The sequence below is a fragment of the Desmodus rotundus genome, chromosome 10 (assembly GCF_022682495.2).
Source record: "Desmodus rotundus isolate HL8 chromosome 10, HLdesRot8A.1, whole genome shotgun sequence".
In the NCBI taxonomy this organism is placed as follows: domain Eukaryota; kingdom Metazoa; phylum Chordata; class Mammalia; order Chiroptera; family Phyllostomidae; genus Desmodus; species Desmodus rotundus.
Window position 1 is genome coordinate 73992463 of NC_071396.1, and position 20434 is coordinate 74012896.

The window sequence follows — 20434 nt, forward strand, 5'->3', positions numbered from 1 at the left end:
GACACTGAAGCTAGTGGGTTTTAACTCTTGGAAAAGTAAGCCAGCCACTCACTCTTGGGGACTCCTAAACCCTGAAGATCATGTTATGCTTTTGACTGGGTAAATGACTTTTTGCTGTTTGGATACTTAAGTGTAATTTCAAATCTGCAATAAAAAACACCTAAAAATTCTAAACATATTTTTGTGAGATTTACACTGCATTCTGGATCAGCTTAAGAAGGCTCATTGCTCACCCCCTGTGGTCTGGGCACTGCTGAAAAGGCCCCAATTACCTTCTGCCCCAGTGGGGGAAGGGAGATCAGGGACTGGTGAATCCCTACATAGATTGTTACTTTGAAACCCTTTTTAAAAATGAAATGTTCTGTAAGAGGTTTGCTTACCAACTATTGCCATATAGTTTACATTCTGTTGTCTATCTGCTGAGGTGGGAAGCAAAGAGGACATTAATAATTTTTAGTACCTAAGTGCCAGATACTATACTGTAAGCTCCCCAAGCACTCTGTCAATCAATCCTCTTAACAACTGTATCGGGTAGGTATTTTAACTCCCACGTTTTATTGTACTTATTGTATTTATTTATTCATTTATGCATTTATGTATTTATTTATTTATTTTCAGAGAGAGGGGAAAGGAGGGAGAAAGAGAGGGAAGGAAAAATTAACGTGAGAGAGAAAAACATTGATTTGTTGCCTCTTGTACACTTCCTGACCAGGGACCAAACCAGCAACTTAGGCATGTTCCCTGATGGAGAATGGAACTGGTGACCTTTCACTTTGTGGGGACTCTCAACCAACTGAGCCACACCATTCGGGGCTTAACCCCCACATTTTATATGTAGAAACTGAGTCTAGAAGAAATAGGAAGTGGCAATGAGAAGGATGGTAGTAGGCTTCTAAAGACAAGCATTGCCAGTTTCCCTGCATTGCTGAGAATGACCTAGGACACCAGGTGTGATAACCCCTCTGGTGTAGACTAGAAGAAGAGAATCTCAGACAACTAAACAGCCAAAGTTGGTGCAGCAGCCAGAAAGGAGTGAGGCCAAGAAATTGGACACAAGGCTTCTGAAGCCAACCAAGCACAGAGTGCCTTTCTAGCCAAAAGGGAAAGCCACCTTTACCAAGTGGAATTATTTTGATAGTTTGCCATAGATAAACAACTCAAAGATTTCCTTGGGTTTGTGATTGATGTTGTAGTTATTAACTCATTGTGCTTCAGAAAGGCACTGTCTCATTAGACTTTGATTTTCCTAAATGATAGATGTCAATGACAAGCCCTGCAAATTCTTAAAATCGAAGTATTAACCTAAAACATTCTTTAGCCAAATAAAAAATTAGTGGACACCTTATAAGTTATAGAAGTTTATTTCCAAAGCAAAAATTTAGCTCCTGTGTGAGTCAGATACCTTTTTAAGGTACCTATTTGACTTTCTAATTATGATATTTATACTTTAGACATGGCCTTTGTAGTAACCCAGACAACCTAAGGCAATATTTGTCATGAGCCACAGCGCCACCTATCTGTTGCATTCAGCAAATATCTGTCTCTGTTCTATTTCCTCCATCCCTGGAGTCACCAGTACCAAAATAATGACATCATTATATATTTTCCAGAAGAAAATTACTTACCCCATTGCTGCAATACTTGAAGTCTTCTAAACTGATTAAAACATGAAGTTGGTTTTAATTTACTTCCAATTTCATTTTCAATTAGCTATACCGCACCATAAATCTCATAGGTTTGGATACTTACATTTTTTATAAAGGAATCTGACTCCTCTAGAGTTAGGTGTGTCATTACTAAATCACATTGCTGTTTCTGAAAGTTGGGAGTATTGGTGAGTTTCAGTGCAGCAGCACTTTCTGCCCAAGAGACGGCTGAAAACAACCACCAGCACACGGGACCACAGAGGTCCAAACCACTGTCATAACTTAACACAGAGGTTGGTGCTATGAAAGCATAGTGTTCAGCTGCTTATTTTTGTACTTTTTATGTAAGAATTTCTGCAATCCTCTTTGGCAATAATACTTTCAAAATGCAATAATAAGCAGTAGACTTCTACTTCCTGTTGTTTTTTGGGGGGGAACCCTCTTTCTCCTTGCTTTCCCAGTGTTTCTTTTTAAATTTTTTTCTAAATTACAGTTTATGTTCAATATTATTTTGTATTGGTTTCAGACGTACAGTATAGCACTTAGACAATCATAGACTTTACAAAGTGTTCCGCCAATATTTCCGGTACCCACCTGGCACCATACACAGCTCTTACATTACTGACTATATTTCCTATTCTCTACTTTATATCCCCATGTCTATTTTGTAATTACCAATTTGTACTTTTGTACTTCTTAATGCCTTCACCTTTTCACCATGTCCTCCCACTCTCCCTTCCCTCCCAGTATCTCCTTAAGATTTCTTGTCCTTAACTGGGATAAGCAAACAAATGTGTAAGGGTGGACTGCATTTAACATACAAAGATTTCATGTTTTCTTAAGGGAAATGGAAACAAAATGAGGCCTTTTCCCCTTCAGTGATTGGGAGTTGGGGCTGCTCCTCCTCTGGAAGGCAAATTTACAATCTAATTATACTTTTAACTTTTCATTAGTTTGGGGATGCTTGACATTCTTGATCTGAGGCTTAATTGTTGCTAAGTATAGATTCTTTTCTGTGGCCTCCTATGCAGTCTCTAAGATTGTTCCCATGCCCCGCCCCCCTTTCCATGTAGCTCATCCACTGATAGTGGTGTGAATGGGAAAAGCTGGCAGATGATAGCATTCAAGCTACATCATAACTAGGTATCTAATTTTCTGATTAACACTTAGCCTCATTCAAATGTTACTTCAGAACAGTTGATGCAACTACTGCTGAAATAAGTTAAGTGGACCCTGAAATATTAATTTTCAAACAGGAAAATAGATATTTAAGTTTTGTGATAGAAAAAATATGTTTTGCCTTGGGTCAACCCAGTATGTGAGTAATCTCTCAGGGGGTAAAGTCTGGCACACGTCTCCCCATGGTGGGAAGAAGGGGTGGAGCTCCAGGAGAGGAAGCCCAGAGGGGTGGCAGAGCCCAGCCTTCCTGCTGTCAGTATATGGTGAGGATGCTTTGGAGCTTCAGCCAGGGTGTCAGAGTGAAAAGAATCAGGCAGTTTGCCAGAGGGGGGGGGGTGGGATGGTGGGGGGAGTGTTCTAGGTCTTTGATGTGGTCATCTGCAGAGAGCCTCTACCCCTACTGAAGGGTCAGCTCCACCAGGCTGGTTCTGCCCTTTCCATCTTTTGCTAGTCTGCCTCTCTGAAGGCACAGCCTCTCTCAACTCCCGGAGTTCCTGCCTATGGCCTTGAAGCAGGGAACAGGGTCATGCGTTGGAAGGTAAATGCCAAGGATGACGTTGCTCTGTACCGTGGTTTGCGCTTACAAACAACTATTAAGGTATGACTGATGGGCCACTTAATATCTGCATTTATTATTTTTCTTTTTAATAATACTAACATTATTGAGTACTTGCCATGGCAGGCTTTGTTATTTCCTCTATTATGTGGATAGGAAAACATAGGCTCAGAGAGTGTGAGTTACCTGTCTCAGGGCACCCAGCTACTCAGTAGGGAAATTGGTATTCAAACTCAAACAGTCTGACTTCAGAATCCACATGTTACACTTTTAGCCTAGCCTCCCTCCTGGCCATACCTTAATCATACACTCAGCACATCATGAAGTATCTACTCGGTACGGCACTCTGCTAGATAGTGAGTGAGCAAGATAGAGAAGCTCCTACTCTCTGGACTCAGACCTATAAAAACCTGGCATCAAAGGTCTGAAGAAAGCCAGCCACTAGAGGAGACTCTAGATGGGAGCTCTTGCAAAGGTAAAGCAGATTTCCGGTTTGCTTCCAGGTATAGTGTTGATTTTCTAGGAGGTTTTGCTTATGGCTGATGGAATGAATGTGGTTGGCCCACTGAAGCCATCAGCTCTAAAAGTAGCCTCTAGAGGAGGCTTGCTCACAGGTTTACAGTGAGACAAGAAACATTGTCAGAAGTGCCATTTTCAAGAATAGACTGTAATCACCAATAGGCGATGAGTAAAAATAAACAAACAAAATAATGATAAGTAAACATCTCAAACAAGAAACAGGGAGGTATAGGCATTGTTCATAGAAAGTATTTATTTACTGCTGACAAGTACAATTCAAAGCTTAAAGGAGGTAACATCAAGCAGTTATTTGATTTCTTTAAGTGAATGATATTTGAAGAGCACAAACCAAGATAGTACATTCAATAGGTCTTGCCAATTGCTTAAGCAACCTTCATAATTATATAGTAGTGAAAGCCAGTGTAAGCAGAAATTAGTAATCCCAAATTAAGATTCTGAAAAGAGGATTTCCAGCCAAGATGGAGGCGTAGGTAGACACACTATGCCTTCTCACACAACCAAAAGAAGGACAACAATAATTTAAAAACAAAAAAACAACCAGAACTGATAGAAAATCGAACTGTGTGGAAGTCTGACAACCAAGGAGTTAAAGAAGACATATTCATCCAGACTGGTAGGAGGGGCGGAGATGGGAAGCTGGGCAGAGAAGACTCGAGGAAAGGTGGTGGCTGGTTGAGCAGGTGGTCCCATATTTGAGTGCAGATAAACCAGGAGGAACAACTGGGGAGTGAAACAGACCACGCAACCCAGGGGTCCAGCTCGGGGAAATAAAGCCTCAAGCCTCTGATTGAAAATACCTGTGGGGGTTGCGGCAGCAGCGGGAGAAACTCCCAGCCTCACAGGAGAGTTCCTTGGAGAGACCACAGGGGTCTAGAATGTACATAAACCCACCCACTTGGGAATCAGCACCAGAAGGGCCCAATTTGACTGTGGGTAGTGGAGGGAGTGACTGAAAGCCGGCAGAGGGCAGAACAAGTGCCATTGCTCCCTATTAGACCCCTCCCCCACATACAGTGTCACAACGCAGCAACATGGGTTGCCCAGCCCTGGTGAATACCTAAGGCTCCACCCCTTACTACGTAACAGATGCATCGAGACAAAAAAAATGGCCCAAATGAAAGAACAGATCAAAGCTCCAGAAAAATACAACCAAATGATGAAGAGATAGCCAGCCTGTCAGATGCACGGTTCAAAACACTGGTAATTAGGATGCTCACAGAATTGGTTGAATTTGGTTGCAAATTAGATGAAAAAATGAAGGCTATGCTAAGAGAAACAAAGGAAAATGTACAGGGAACCAATAGCAATGGGAAGAAACTGGAACTCAAACCAATAGGGTGGACCAGAAGGAAGAAACAACACCCAACCAGAAAAGAATGAAGAAACAAGAATTCAAAAAAATGAGGAGAGGCTTAGGAACCTCCAGGACATCTTTAAATGCTCCAACATCTGAATTATAGGGGTGCCAGAAGAAGAGGAAGACCAAGAAATTGAAAACTTATTTGAAAAAATAATGAAGGACAACTTCCCCAATCTGGCAAAGGAAATAGACTTCCAGGAAGTCCAGGAAGCTCAGAGAGTCCCAAAGAAGTTGGACCCAAGGAGGAACACACCAAGGCACATCATAATTACATTAGCCAAGATTAAAAATAAGGAGAGAATCTTAGAAGCAGCAAGAGAAAAGGAGACAGTTACCTACAAAGGAGTTCCCATAAGACTGTCAGCTGATTTCTCAAAAGAAACCTTGCAGGCAAGAAGGGGCTGGAAAGAAGTATTCTAAGTCATGAAAGGCAAGGACCTACATCCAAGATTGCTCTATCCAGCAAAGCTTTCAGTTAGAATGGAAAGGCAGATAAAGTCCTTCTTAGATAAGGTCAAGTTAAAGGAGTTCGTCATCACCGAGCCCTTATTATATGAAATGTTAAAGGGATTTATCTAAGAAAAAGAAGATAAAATATATGAACAGTAAAATGACAGCAAACTCACAGTTATTAACAACCACACCTAAAACAAAAACAAAAACAAACTAAGCAAACAACTGGAACAGGACCAGAACCACAGAAATGGAGATCACATGGAGGGTTATCGACAGGGGAGTGGGAGAGGGAGAGAGGGGTAAAGGTCAGAGAATAAGTAGCATAAATGGTAGGTAGAAAATGAACAGAGGGAGGATAAGAATAGTATAGGAAATATAGAAGCCAAAGAACTTATATGTAAGACCCATGGACATGAACTATAGAGGGGGAATGTGGGCAGGAGTGGGTGTGTAGGATGGAGTGGAGTGAAGGGGGGGAAATGGGACAACTATAATAGCATAATCAATAAAATATATTTTTAAAAAAGCTTCTGAAAAGATCCTAGGAGCTCTCTTAACCCCTGAATTTACCATGAATATTCAATCAATACTCTTAAAATATAAAATTAATGTGTTTTTCAACATGGGAGAAGGTTTAAAAATTAAATAATTATTAAATGTGGATATATTAAATATGACTCCCTATGCTTCCCGAATGGCTTGGGACTATAACTCGGTGTCACATGAAGTCATATTCAGTACCCTGAGAACTTGAATATTTGACATTCTACATGAAAAGCTAAAGTGTCATTGGTTCTGTGGATGTAACCCAACTTGTCTGGGCCTCAGTCACTTCTTTGTGACATAGAAATGTTAGGAAGCTGGTTGATATTTATATAACAATGTATTATTCAAAAGTAAAATAGTCCAACTTTATGGTTGAAAATATTACTTTAAAATATAACCATTTCATAAAATGTAATTGTATGTACTGATACCAGGAGTTGAATCTGATGATATTGGTGTGACGGTAAGGAGTGTGGGCTCTGAAACCAGAGGGCCTGGTGACCACATGCAATCTACTTAACCTCTGGGGCCCCCAATGTCCTCATCAGTCAAATGAAAGATAACAATGGCACCTACCAAGTAGAGTAGTTTTGAGATAAAGAGTTAGTCTAGATCAATTGTTTGGAATGGTATCCATCACTTAATGAGAACTCAAGACATTTTAGTTGTAATACTGTTATTATAACCTGCTGCTTCCTTCAGGCAGTAATATAATTGCCAATTATGAACCGTTTGTGTTCAGTTAATTAAGTAATGTAGTTTATACCACGAAGGCAAAAGTTCAGTTGAAAGTGAAGGTAATTTTTAAGTTACAAATGTGTTAAACTAATCTCAGAGACAGGGGGCTGTGTTCTCAATGAGAAACCAAGTTAACATGGTCCATCCCCAGCTGCCCTCACTGGTGGTGTCCTTTTTGTAACGTAGTCCAAAAATCAGCCCTACCAAAACTCCAGGGACTGTATTTATAGTGAAGTTTATAGTTACAGTGAAATGGTGCGTTTTTTTCATTTGTTATAGTAGTGGTATAAAATTTGGTAAATATATGTAAAAACATTTACTATAGCTAGGAACACTAAATTTCCAAGAGTACTATTATTCATGTGACTGCTGGTAATGGTATAATATTTTTAAAGATTTGGATCTCAAATCCAGTGTCCATTTTTATACAGTAAGAATATGACATCAAGAAATTAAAATATAAAACAACCATGTCTCTAAATAAATATTAGGGCAGGTTATGTGTATGTATTTTTTAACCACATAACATCATGTCTATGTAATTGGTAGTGTGAATTTTCCATTAAACTGTTATATTTCTATGTTATTTATTATTTATAATTGGGTCACCAAGTCCTAATTAGCTTTCATTTATTCTTTATTTAGTATATTATTTAAATATCTTCAAATGCTCAATATGTGTATAGCCTCTATCCTGAAGGAGTTTGCAGGCTGGTAGGCAGGATAAGACAGGTATAAACAACTGGAATCCAAAGGAAAGGTCAGATGTGCCTTATCTGAATGAAGTTCAGACAAGTGTGGCAGGAGGAACTGGGAGGAGAGGGCAACCTGGCTGAAGACAGGGTTACTTTCATTTGGAGGGGAGATTTGAGCCAATTAATGGACTTGAATTGCATTTCATATTTCAAGTTACATTACTCTAATAGTAATTTAATAGTCCTTATAGAGGCAAATGGTGCCTTAGAGCCACGCTTGAAACTCAAGTATGACATTTCAGCCCGGGAAATGAGAGAAAATCCAATTCAGGGTTGTTCTCACACTTTGTCTCTTAAGCTTTATTTTGGTCCCTCACTTGTAATTAATTACAGTATATTGCTTGGGCATATTTGTTTGGATAAAGTAAATGTGAAGTTAATTGATTTCGAAACAAAACAGATGTATAAGTTTTTTGTTTTTGTTTTTTAACAAAGACCACTTATTTTTTCTGTGCCTCCAGAGAAGTGATGGCATCAGTTTTTCTTGTCAAATGATTCATGTATTTGAGTCCCTTCCAGGGCCTTTATATAATAAAGTTTGAGGTGGGTAATCAAGCCCTCATCCTGACTCTCTTGTTAACCTGACCAGCATAACAGGATGAGAAGGTCCTTCGCTGAAGAAAGGGAGGCACATCACCTCCCCCGTAGTCACACATGAGTGATGGATGTGGAGGTCAAGGGTTTGAGTGTCATATTTGTTTCTTTTTAAGTTGTTGAAGTTGGCTGCTACTGGAAACCTTGTGTAGTCCCCCCTACCAATTTAAGAAATTGGTAGGGGGGACTACAAAAAATTCTCCTCAATTTTGATGGACTGTTACAGAAGGAAAAAATGTAGAATATCTCTCTTTGTCCTAAAAGCAAGAATCTGCTGTTTTTACAAGCGTCAGAATTATAAATTGTGCCAGAATATGGAGTCATTTTATGTGTTTATAATTTTGACTCATACAAACTATATCATTGAACCAAAAAGTAATCCCATTACAAAACATGAAAGTCACCAGCTGAGTAATCAAAAATAAGTCTCTTGTAATATTAGAAATAATCTACAAGTATTTAAATAGCTACAAATTCCTTTATCCATTTGGAGGAGGGTAGGGGGCAGATTTGGAGCGGTTGAATGGAAGACAGATCTAATTACACCATCAGAAATACCCTGAACCTCTGACGTTTTATTACATTGCACTGAGCTCATTCACTGGCAGAATACTTAACGACTACGACCTACAGAGTAGGGCAACGTGAAGTTTTATATTTGTAAAGCTATAAAACCAGGGCAGATATTATCCATACTGCTCTTAGGGTTAAATCAAGGTTAAAGTATGCCTGTCTTCAATTTTTACAGCCTGCAGTACATTGAGATACATTTTTTCAATACTAAGTAGATATTTCAGTGTCAATTAGCTACAGCCCAAATTGAACCCACCCTACCTATTTCTCTCTCCCTCTGTTGCCCTCCCTCAAATGCTAACTTCAGACTGGAGCTTCATGTCTTTTGAAACTGGATGACTAAAGTAATCCCTACCCAAAACTAAAGCTATCCCATATTTCACAAACATTCAAGTCCTGTATATTTATTTTGGACCTTAAAGCATAGTAGCTGCTATTACTCCCTCTGCCCCCTTAACTTCAAAGAAACCCCCTCCTATTTATCAAGTGTCAGTATGTGTCAGGTGCTTCCCATTTACCAGTTCATTTTTCCCTTCCAACGATGTGTGATAGGAATTATTGGTCCCATCCTATAGGAGACTGAGTAGAAGATGTGAGCTTATGTTGTCAGTACAAGGTAGAGCCAGTCTTCAAGCCCAGATCTGTAATTCCAAAGCCCAGGCTTAACCATTACCTCAGCCTCTGGCTTCAGGAGAAAAGCCCTCCAGAATAGCACAGCAGCATCTAAAGGGAGACCTGAAATTTCTAGCAACCCAGTGACACATGGCAGAAGCCACAGTCCCCACAGACAGCTATGTGAAAGCACTTCAGTGGCACATCGGCCAGTGGGGGGTGGCTGTAGACTCAGGGGTCCAGATTGCAGCGAGCATTTGGCCTCCGAGGTGCAGGGGCACCTGCTCACCTCTTCAACTTGTAGGCCTGCCACGATCGGTGGTAATGGTGGGGGCACATGGAGGCAGCTTGCAGGAGTGCTCGTAGCAGAGGGTGTTAACTAGCTGGTTGGAAGCAACTACATATTTGAACAGTGGGTGGGACTGTACTGTTTTGTTCTAACAATGATGACTGTACAAGAGCTAGGGCTGCATCAAGGTAGAAACAGTATGGAGTAGCCGATGGATACACTTATGTGGATGGCAGCACTGAGCTCAGCTTGGAAAAGAGTCTATATTCAGCCTGGCCTCTGTCCACAGTCCTTCAGCCTGGCTCCTGAAAAAAATCTGAACTTGTGCTGTTCAATGTGGCTGTTATTGGAACCTAACTTTGTGCCAGGTATTTAAGGCTACATGTCCCGACTTTTTATTCTGTTGCCTCGGGTTGAATTCTGCACACACCCTTTGGAGAGCAGGGTACCTTTTTCTGCTCATTAGCATCATTTGGACCTGGGCTCTTTTCTTTATCTTACCTTATATTTCCGTTACATTCCCTTGTTTTGTTTGCTTTACTTTATTGATATCAATGCTAGAGTTGCAATGAGTTTAAAGAGTCAAATAATATTATAGATTTATTATGAAAAACAACAGTTTCCTGCCCAGCCCATCATCATTTCATCATTTTCCATTGAGAACATTTTTAGCATTTTTTTTGGCATTTACTTTTCTTTCAGTTATCCGCTGATGCCTGATAAACCACCCCCAAACCCTGTGACTTAAAACAACAGCTATGTATTTATTCATGGTTTCACACTTCCGGTCAGGCTTGGTAGGATGGCTGCTCTCTACTTCCCAAGGGGTTGGCCAGGCTGGACGGCCTCACTGCCATGGCTGGAGCATCAACAAGGTAGATGGGATGGCTGAGGGCTCACTAGTCCTTTTCTGCTTCCTGTCATAGTCCCTCATCCTCCACGGATGCTCTCTCTCCAGGCGGCCTCTAGTCCAGCAGGGTAGTTGGACCTTTCACATGGCAGCTGCCTGCCAAGGGGGTGAAAACAGAAGCTGAAAGGCCACTAAGGCATAGGCCCAAAGGTCAAAGGCCCATAGCCAAAGCAAGTCACAGGGCCCTTCTAGAATGAAGAGGAGTTGAAATGGACTTGCAGATAGAGGGATGGGAAGAATTGTTGATAACCTGTTGTGCTGGTAGCTCTTTATGCAGACGTTCTCCCATATCATGGACCCATAGTGACATGCTTATGGCACTCTTCCTTATTATTATTATTTTGGCTTTAGCATTATATATTGCCTTCCCCTTACAGCAGATGAAGATTTAATTCTTTTAACCTCCATCTAACAGCCCTCATGGACACCTGTTGCCCTCCATCGTCCCAGCATAGTTGTGCCCCAATCTTGATTAGATCAATATTTGGTGTTTGCATTATTACAATAGTGTAAATGCTCTTCACAGCTGATTCATATTCTTTCTTGTGTAACATTGTTTCCCCTGGGGTTAATAATCCTCTCGTTTTGTTTGTTTAGCTTCCTGCTGTGTATGTATACAACATCATTCATCCCCAAGGTCTCTTTCACTTTCCTAAACCTCTATAAAATGTATTCAAACATATTAGGTATACTCTAATTTTTATCTTCTTCACGAAATCTTTCCTGGAGCCCTCTGACCTGATTAGGGTTAAGGTTAGGTTAGGGTGTATACACGCACACACACACACACACATATCTGTCTGGGTTTGTTCCCGTTTCAGTGGAATGCATTCTCCAACAGCTGCCTGAAAACAGTGTGCGTGTCAGGTACGTTTTTGGAGAATCTGTAAGTCTGTAAAGGTCTTTCTGTTACCTCCTCATTTAAATGAGAGACTTCTGTGTTAGAAATAATTTAGCCTTAGAATTTTGAAGACAGTGATCAATTTTCTTTTAGCTCCAGTTTGCTGTTGAGAAGTGTGAAGCCATTCTTTTTATTTATTTATTTATTTATTTATTTATTTATTTATTTATTTTAACAGATCAGTTATTTAATTAGGTTTTTCAAAAGAAACTTAGAACTTCATTTTGTGAGGATAAAGGCCATTTGTGAGAGCAAACACAGAATGGAAGTAGCACTGCAGCTGGGGGACAGCTTTGATTTTTGGCAGAAATTGCAGATCCACCTTGCGTTGATCTGTAATCTTGTATTTCTCTTTCTCAGTGTCAAAGATCTCTCCCTCCTGGTGTCTGGGCTTGCATAGCTTCTTCTTCTTGAAGTAAGCATCAGTGAGATTCTTGGGGATTTTCACACCACTGTTGTCAATTTTGGTGGAGGTGGTGATGACAAATTTCTGGTGTGTTCTACGCAGAGGAACTCGATTAAAGGCCAGAGGTCCAGTCACAAGTAACAAGCCATTGCTCAGCTGCTTCAGGAAAATCACCCTCTTGCCTCTGTGGCACCCAGTGGGGATGATCAGAATGGTCCCGGGAGTGATGCTGGCCCGCAGTTCCTCACCTGCTGACTGCAGGGTTTCTTGCCATGGCCCAACAGCTTTCTAGGCACGTCTTTCTAGGCACGTCTTCAGTAGGCATTTTGCAAAGTTTAACCACTCGGATACCACCATTCTTGTGGCCACCATACATAGTTTGTTTAGTGACAATAGCCATAACTCTCTCCTGCTTTTTCTTTTCAATCCTAGATTTAGCTGTGGAATACTTCCTCTTGTACATGGCTTTTCGGGAATATATAGCTGACCGGGAACACCTGCCAATTCCTCTGACTAGGACAGGGTTTCAGCTGCAGTGGGGCTTCCCCTTCTTAGGTGTCTTGGCCTTGAGGTGACCCTTCTTAACCTTGCCACCAGCATCAGCCTTCTTGGCTTGGGGTTTCTTCTCCTTAGCATCCAGCTTCTCAGTTTTTTCACCCGCCATCTTGTAAGATGGGAAAAAGACTCTTTTTATTTATTAATATTTATTCTTGTGATAGTCTTTTTGTTTTCTGTCTGGAAGCTGTTAGGATTTTCTTTTCATGCTCAGTGTTGTGTGAAATGTTATGACTACGTGCCTTGGAGTAGATCTCTTTCCTTTGTGCTGGGAAGTGATGGGCCCTTCATTCTGAAGACGCATTTCCTCCAATACTAGATGTTCTTTGGCTTTTCCTCTGATGTTTTTCCCTTTGTTCTTTATCCTGTTACTTGAATATTGTACCCCCCTGAATTGATTCTCTAATTATTTTCTTGTCTTTACTCTTTCCTATTCATTTGTCCTTTTTTCTACTTTCTGGAATATTTCAACTCTGTCTCCTAATTCTTCTATTAAGCTTTCATTTTTGTAATCATATTTCTGATTTCTAAAACATTTTTATTTTTCTCTGATGGTTCCTTTTTTATTTTTTATCTTTTTATTTATTTAAATTAAATTTATTGGGGTGCCATTACTTAATAAGATTATATAGGTTTCAAGTGTACAATTCTGTGATACATCATCTGTATCATTGCATTACGTGGTCACCACCCAAAGTCAAGTCTTCTTCACACGTGTGTGGGATATAAAACTGAAAGTAACAAATGAACAACAAGAGAAACAACAAAAAAAACCCCTCATAGATACAAAAAACAGTATGGTGGTGACCAGAGGGAAGGGAGCTGGGAGGGTAGTAAAGGGTAAAGGGGGTCAAATATATGGTGATGGATGATGGTTCCCTTTTATAGCATCCTGTTATTATTTTATAGATATATTATGTTCTTTTAACTCCATAAAGATATTAATAGTGGGAGTTTTTAAAAAAACTTTCATCCTACATAATGTACATTTCTTCCAAATTACTTTGTTTGGTTTCTTTATTTTAATCTTTGTCTTTTCATGTTAGAGACTTTGTCAGATGTCTAGTGATCCTTGGCTGTCTTCTCATATATAAGAGTGGAACATTATAAAGGTTAATTTGAACCTCTTTGTTTTGGTGGCTTTCGTTAACTAACTGTGACTGTCAATCTAGGCTGATCTTGTTGCCCTGTTCCGATGGGGACTTCCTAGAATCAGGATCATTATTTTTTTTCCAGGAAGAATCTACCAATCTTCATCACAGTGGGTACAGTTTGCAAAAATCGTACCAACTGAATATTCAGTACAGGAACTTCACCTCTTCTCCTGATTTCATTATAGTTCCCCTCCTCTCACCTGTTCCTGGTGTCCTGGAGATCAGAAACCTTTAGTTTGAACTTCTCTAAGTAATAAACTTTTGCTCTTCTGCTGCGAAAAAGGGGAGACAATCATCACCTTGTGGGGGACCTTGGAAGTCCAACTGCTTTTTTTTCTTTACACACCACACAAATAACCCATTTAAAGTGTGGTATTCGGTGTGTGTTTGGTTTTATATATTCACAGGTTTTGCAATCATGATTACAGTCAACTTTAGAACACAGTCATCACTCCAAAGAGAAACTCCATACCAATTATTAGTCACTCATTTTCTCCCCAAACCCCCAGCCCTAGGAAACCTTCGATCTGCATGTTGACTCTATGAATTTGCCTAATGTAGAGATTCCATATAAATGGAATCATACAATATGCGATCTTTTGTGACTGACCTCTTTCACTTAGCATAATGTTTTTAAGTTTCTTCCATATTGTAGCATGTAACAGTATTCCATTCCTTTTTAATTGTGGAATAACAGTCCATTGTATGGATATGCCACAGTTTATTTATCCATTCATTAGTTCATGAACATTTGGGTTGTTTCCAGTTTTTTACAACTATGAATAATGCTGCTATAAACATTCATGTACAAGTTTGGGTGTGGACATATGTTTACATTTCTCTTGGATATATACCCAGGAGTGGGATTCTGGATCCTATGTTACCTGTACTTTTAACCTTTTTGAGGAACTGCCAGACTGTTTTCCAAAGTGGCTATGCCGTTTTACATTCTTATAAATAGTGTTTCAGGATTCTAATTTATCTTACTCTTAACAACACTTATTACATGTCTTTTTTATTATAGTCAATTCCTTCTTAAATATATGTTCAACGAGTCTCCTATTTTAGCCTCACTTTTATTCTCCTTTCAGAGTGACCTGGGTCCCAAATGCCTAAACATTTTCAAAATTCTGTGATATGATCATAGCTTCTTAGCTTTCTTTGTTGGCAGCACATAGTTCAGTTTCTTGGGTCTATGTGGTTAGTGACCATCACCGTGTGGAGAGACCCACAGACTGGGTTTTAGTCTTGGTCTGGCTACTCATAAGCTGTAATGCCTTGGGTCAAATTATATAACTTCTGTGAGCCTCAGTTTTCTCATCTGTAAAACAGAGAAACACAATGAATGGAAAGTACCTGACATTCAGTACTTATTGACTAAATGTTATTAGCTCTCTTATCTTCCCCAAGCATGATGGACATTCTAAAAGAGAAAGATTTAATATCTTTTCATCAGGAATTCATCAGTTAGTAGGAGAGATAGGCACATGTATAATTAAAATCTGTTTAATTTTCAACAACTATTGAGTGCCTGTAATGTCCCATTAATTTACTATTTGCTGAGGGTTACAATGTGACAAGTTTCCTGTTTCAAATGTCTTTCCATCGATGGAGTCAAAACCAGAACTGAGTATAAGGGAGGCAGTTGAGTGCTGTCACACTGATACAAAGGAAGCGTATGGGAAAGAGAGATAATTTCTAACCATAGGGATATTGCATAGTTTAGTCCACAGATTCATCAGAACATTTTAATATGTATGAGTCAACTCTCTAAGTCAACTAAACTAAACTTCACTTGAATTTATGCTATTCTGAAATAGCAATGCTCAAAGAATAAATCAGCAACAGAATTCCATTCAACATTCTCTATCACAAAACCTCTGGTGTATGTGGCTTTGTGCCAGTTACCAAGGAAAGTAAAAAATAAAATAAAATAAAAATCACATTCTGAGATAGCAAGCAAAAGACATTGTAGGTCATAGATATTAAAGTGAAAGTGCTGAAGTACAGCTGTGAAAGCCAAGAAAGTCTGCTTGTAGATATAACTCAAATTAAACACATTTTGCTGTTTAGTATCTGAAGGTTACCTCGTTCCTACAGACAAACTGCTATCAGAGAAGGGATCAAGTTATGGCCACTGTAGAACTAAGAGGCCATAAATCTTAACCAAATCCTTGCTCATGTAGGAGTGTAGCGATTACGTGACAGCAAGTTATTAAAATGACTGTAATTCTCTAGGAAGAATATCCTTATTTGAGTATATCACCTTTGCAGGCCCCCAAAACTATAAGACAATCTGGGACTGTGTAGCTTGGGTCTACACAGTGCGAGGAAAAGGTTTCGAGAACAGAAAATAACATTGCAGATAATATGAGGTTGTTCGTCTTCCTCAGACCTGTCTGTCAGCCATTGTGGCGCTAGCATTGCTTTTTGCCTTCTAACATGTCCAAGCATTAGTAACCCCTGACCTCTCATTCTCTCTCCTATGGCTCCTATAGCCTGATGTGGGTTCTCCACAGAGACACAAGCCTCATCAACTCTTGCCTCTTCCTTATTCTCAGTTCCTTAAATGCCCAACTCCACCACCAGCCTGACTAGGCTGTTTATTAGTTGAACAGCTCGGGAGGAGTTCTGGCCAAGATGGAGGTGTAGGTAGGAACCCTTGCTTCCTTGCACAACCAAAAGGAGGATAACAACCAATCTAAAAACAATAAACAATCAGAAGTATCAGAAAATCAAACTGCATGGAACTCCGATAACCAAGAAATTAAAGAAACAGTTAACCAGACCCGTGCGTCGAGACAAAGAAATATGGCCCAAATGAAAGAACAGAGTAAAACTCCAGACAAGGAGCTAAGCGATGAGGAGAAAGAGCTATCTGAGGTGGAATCCAAAACATTGGTAATCAAGATCCTCACAGATTGAGATTGGTCAAAAAATCTCATGAAAGAATAAATGAAGACTACCCAAGGTGAAATAAAGCAAAATATTCAGGGAACCAACAGTGACAAGAAGGAAACCAGGACTCAAATTAACGAGTTGGAACAAAAGGAAGAAATAAACATCCAACCAGAACAGAATGAAGGAACAAGAATTCAAAAAAATGAAGAGAGGCTTCAGAACCTCTGGGACAACTTTAAATGTTCCAATATCTGAATCATAAGGGTGCCAGAAGGAGAAGAACAACAGCAAGAAATTGAAAACTTTTTTGAACAAATAATGAAGGAAAACTTCCTCGATCTGGCAAAGGAAATAGACTTCCAGGAAGTCCAGAGAGTCCCAAAGAAGTTGGACCCAAGGAAGAACACACCAAAGCACATCATCATTAAGTTACACAAGATTAAAGATAAAGAGGGAATCTTAAAAGCAGCAAGAGAGAAGGAGACAGTTACCTACAAAGGAGTTCCCACAAGACTATCAGCTGATTTCTCAAAAGAAACCTTGCAGGCAAGAAGGGGCTGGAAAGAAGTATTCAAAGACATGAAAGGCAAGGACCTACATCCAAGATTACTCTATCCAGCAAAGCTTTCATTTAGAATGGAAGGGCAGATAAAGTGCTTCTCAGATAAGGTCAAGTTAAAGGAGTTCATCATCACCAAGCCCTTATTATATGAAATGTTAAAGGGACTTATCTAAGAAAAAGAAGGTCAAAACTATGAACAGTAAGATGACAACAAACTCACAACTATCAACAACTGAACCAAAAACAACAACAAGAACAACAACAATGAAAACAAATACTAAGCAAACAACTAGAACAGCAACACTATCAGAGAAATAGACATCACATGGAGGGTTTTCAGTGGGGAGGGGGAGAGGAAGAATGAGGGGGAAGGTACAGGGAAGAAGAAGCATAATTGGTAGGCATAAAATAGATGGGGAGAGGTTAAGAGTGGTATAGGAAACAGAGAAGTCAAAGAACTTATATGTACAACCCATGAACATGAACTAAGGGAGGGAATGCTGGAGGGTTGGGGGGTGCAGGGTGGAGGGGGGACATAAGGGGGAAATTGGGAAAACTGTAATAGCATAATCAACAAAATATACTTAAAAAAATTGAACAGCTGGGAAAATTTGGGGCTCTGGGGGACATCTATGCTAATGAACTGTTATACTAAGTGTTACCTGCCCAACTGCACAATTTTTAAGGATATTAAAAAGGATTCTAAGGTCAACTTTTGAAAGCACTGATTAAAACAAAGTTAAACAAGTTTTTTGCTCTCTTGCTCTCTTAGCACTTCTTAGAGTCTCTAATAATTCAAAATCCATTATGAATTTCTAAGAAAGGGATATAGTATGCAGTGTTTCCCAAATTCTCTTTTGCACTCCAAAGAAAACATATTAAGAAAGATTGATTTAAGACACTTCTTGCCCTGGCCAGTGTGGTTCAGTTGGTTGGAGCATTGTCCCACAAACTAAAAGGTCTTGGGTTTGATTCCCAGTCAGGGCACATGCCTGAGTTTCCAGTTTGGTCCCTTGTCAGGCACGTTTGCGAGGCAGCCAACTGATGTTTCTCTTGTGTCAGTGTTTCTTTCTATCTCCCTTCCTCTCTCTCTGGAATAAATGGGTATATCCTTGGGTGCGGATTAAAAAAAAACAACAAAAAACTTCTCTATGAGACTTTCCTGATAATCCCAGTCAGACATTATTTGTGATACTTTACTTGTATCCCTTATATTTCATGTAACTTTCTATTTAATTTTAGAGTTGAATGAGATAGAAATTTATATATTTTTTCTCTTTTTCATTGTATTTTTTTCATTGCCATTTTGCCCCTTTATACCGCCTCCTCCCCCCACCCCCAAACAGCTACTGTAAGATTTCCTAATTCTTTTTGGATGAGGATTAAGAAGCAGAAATCCTCCCTCCTTGAGTTCTGTTAGGGGGATGCCTCTAATGCCTTTGTTTTCTTGAACCCCCTAATGATTTGGGTATGTTAATTTGGAAGGCCAGTTGAACTGCTTTAATAACAAAAATATGAGGCATTTGAAGTTCCCAGGGAAATTTCAGGAAGGAGAGGGGAGTCAGTCAGACTAAATGCTGCATGTGAAAAAGATCAGAGAGGAAAAAGAAAACAAACAAACAAACAAACTAATGGTGGGCCTGCTGAAAAGAACCTTTGGGGGAGAACAGAAATGTCCAGTGGGAAATTTTAAGCTGTTTGCTGCTGGGGATACAGCATCAACTTTTGTTTTCAATGTGAGCCCTTCAGTGATGCCTCCTGGACCCACAATGTTTGCATGTGAGCAGATTTTTTGCAGGCTTGGCACAGGAGAGGAGGGGCTGGGGCTGGCAGGGGAAGCTGACGTCTGGGTGGCATCATTACTTATGTTCCTGTCTCATCAACTCCCCTAGGCTGTGAGCTTTTACTGAATGAACAAGTAAGTGCATGGATTTCTAAGCAGAGGCAGCAGATAAGGATTACTCTTTAACTGAGACTAGGACCAGCTGCTCAGCCATTAATAGGATAGAATTACTTAGTAAAGCAGGCATACAGAGTAGGGGATTAATATGTATTTGTTGAACTAATCAATTACTGAGTCAGTGAGAAAGGTGCCGTTCTCTTGGTTGTAAGCTTGTCCTTCCATGTAGAAAGAACTAACCTTTAATCCCTGACATCAGAAGACTACTTTAATTATGAACACCTGGCTTTCTATAGTCCAAACAATCTCTCCTCCCTGTTGTCTGAATAAGGAAACAATTGTAAAATACAAAGCTATCACACTTCTCCATTCTCTTGTTAAAAGTAATTGCTCTCTTACATGTGTTTTCATGGCATTTCATAACAAACTAATGTTCTAAGGTTCACCACGTTATATTACAGATATCATACATCTTTGGTTTCTCCATAATACTTCAAGGTTCAGATATAGCCAGGTCCTGTGTCCTATATGGGGGCTGAAAAGATGATTCCAGAGGCTTTATCTTCACCCTACTTGCCTCTCTTCCTTGAAAGCCTGTCAGCTTCTTGATGGAAGGGACCATGTCTTACCCACTTCTGAAGCCCCACTGCCTGGTAGTGTCTGGTTCATAGTAAGTGCTGAATCAGTGCTTCTGAACTGAATTACATGTGGGAGGAAGCTGGGTGCAGTAGTAGTGACTAACTCAAGAATAATTAGGGCTCCCCGGAAAGGCCTGGTCTTGACTCCTTTGCTCATCGTAAAAAGTGTCCTTTAACTGCACAATTAATTGCCAGAACCCACACCTGGTAGCACTGTAAAATGAGATGTTCTTTGTTGACGTGATAAGGAATTGCATCGTGTTCACATTAGAAAGGGGATTTAGGCTTTTTTGGTAGAAAGCTTAGCTGACATAACATCTCTCGTTTCCACAATGGCTCTTAAATGTAGGAATTCCCACAGCAAGGCTGTCTTTGGAAGTGCATTTACTGAGAAACCATCTGTCAGTCCCAGTTATCCAATGGAAGGAGAGTAGGGAAGGATTTGGTTGTCATTGCAGGAGTCATGCTGGGCTCCTAAGGTGCCACAGTATAATCAACAGACGAAAAAAGGAAACAAAATATAACCAGAGACATTGAAGTTAAGAACAATCTAACAATGGTCAGGGGGGAGTGGGGAGGGGACAGTGAGGAGAGGGGATTACAGGAATTACTATAAAGGACACGTGGACAAAATCAAGGGGGAGGGTGGAGGTGGGGTAGGGA

At 39.9% G+C, this 20434-nt stretch overlaps 1 protein-coding gene and 1 pseudogene across 1 annotated transcript in view; one reads left to right on the forward strand and one right to left on the reverse strand.

The window, feature by feature from the left end:
• The window catches only part of COLEC12 (collectin subfamily member 12), a 207038-nt gene that overhangs the window by 1678 nt on the left and 184926 nt on the right, over nucleotides 1-20434 (forward strand). The window lies entirely within an intron of this gene.
• LOC112322925 (large ribosomal subunit protein eL6 pseudogene) lies at nucleotides 11867-12725 on the reverse strand (annotated as a pseudogene).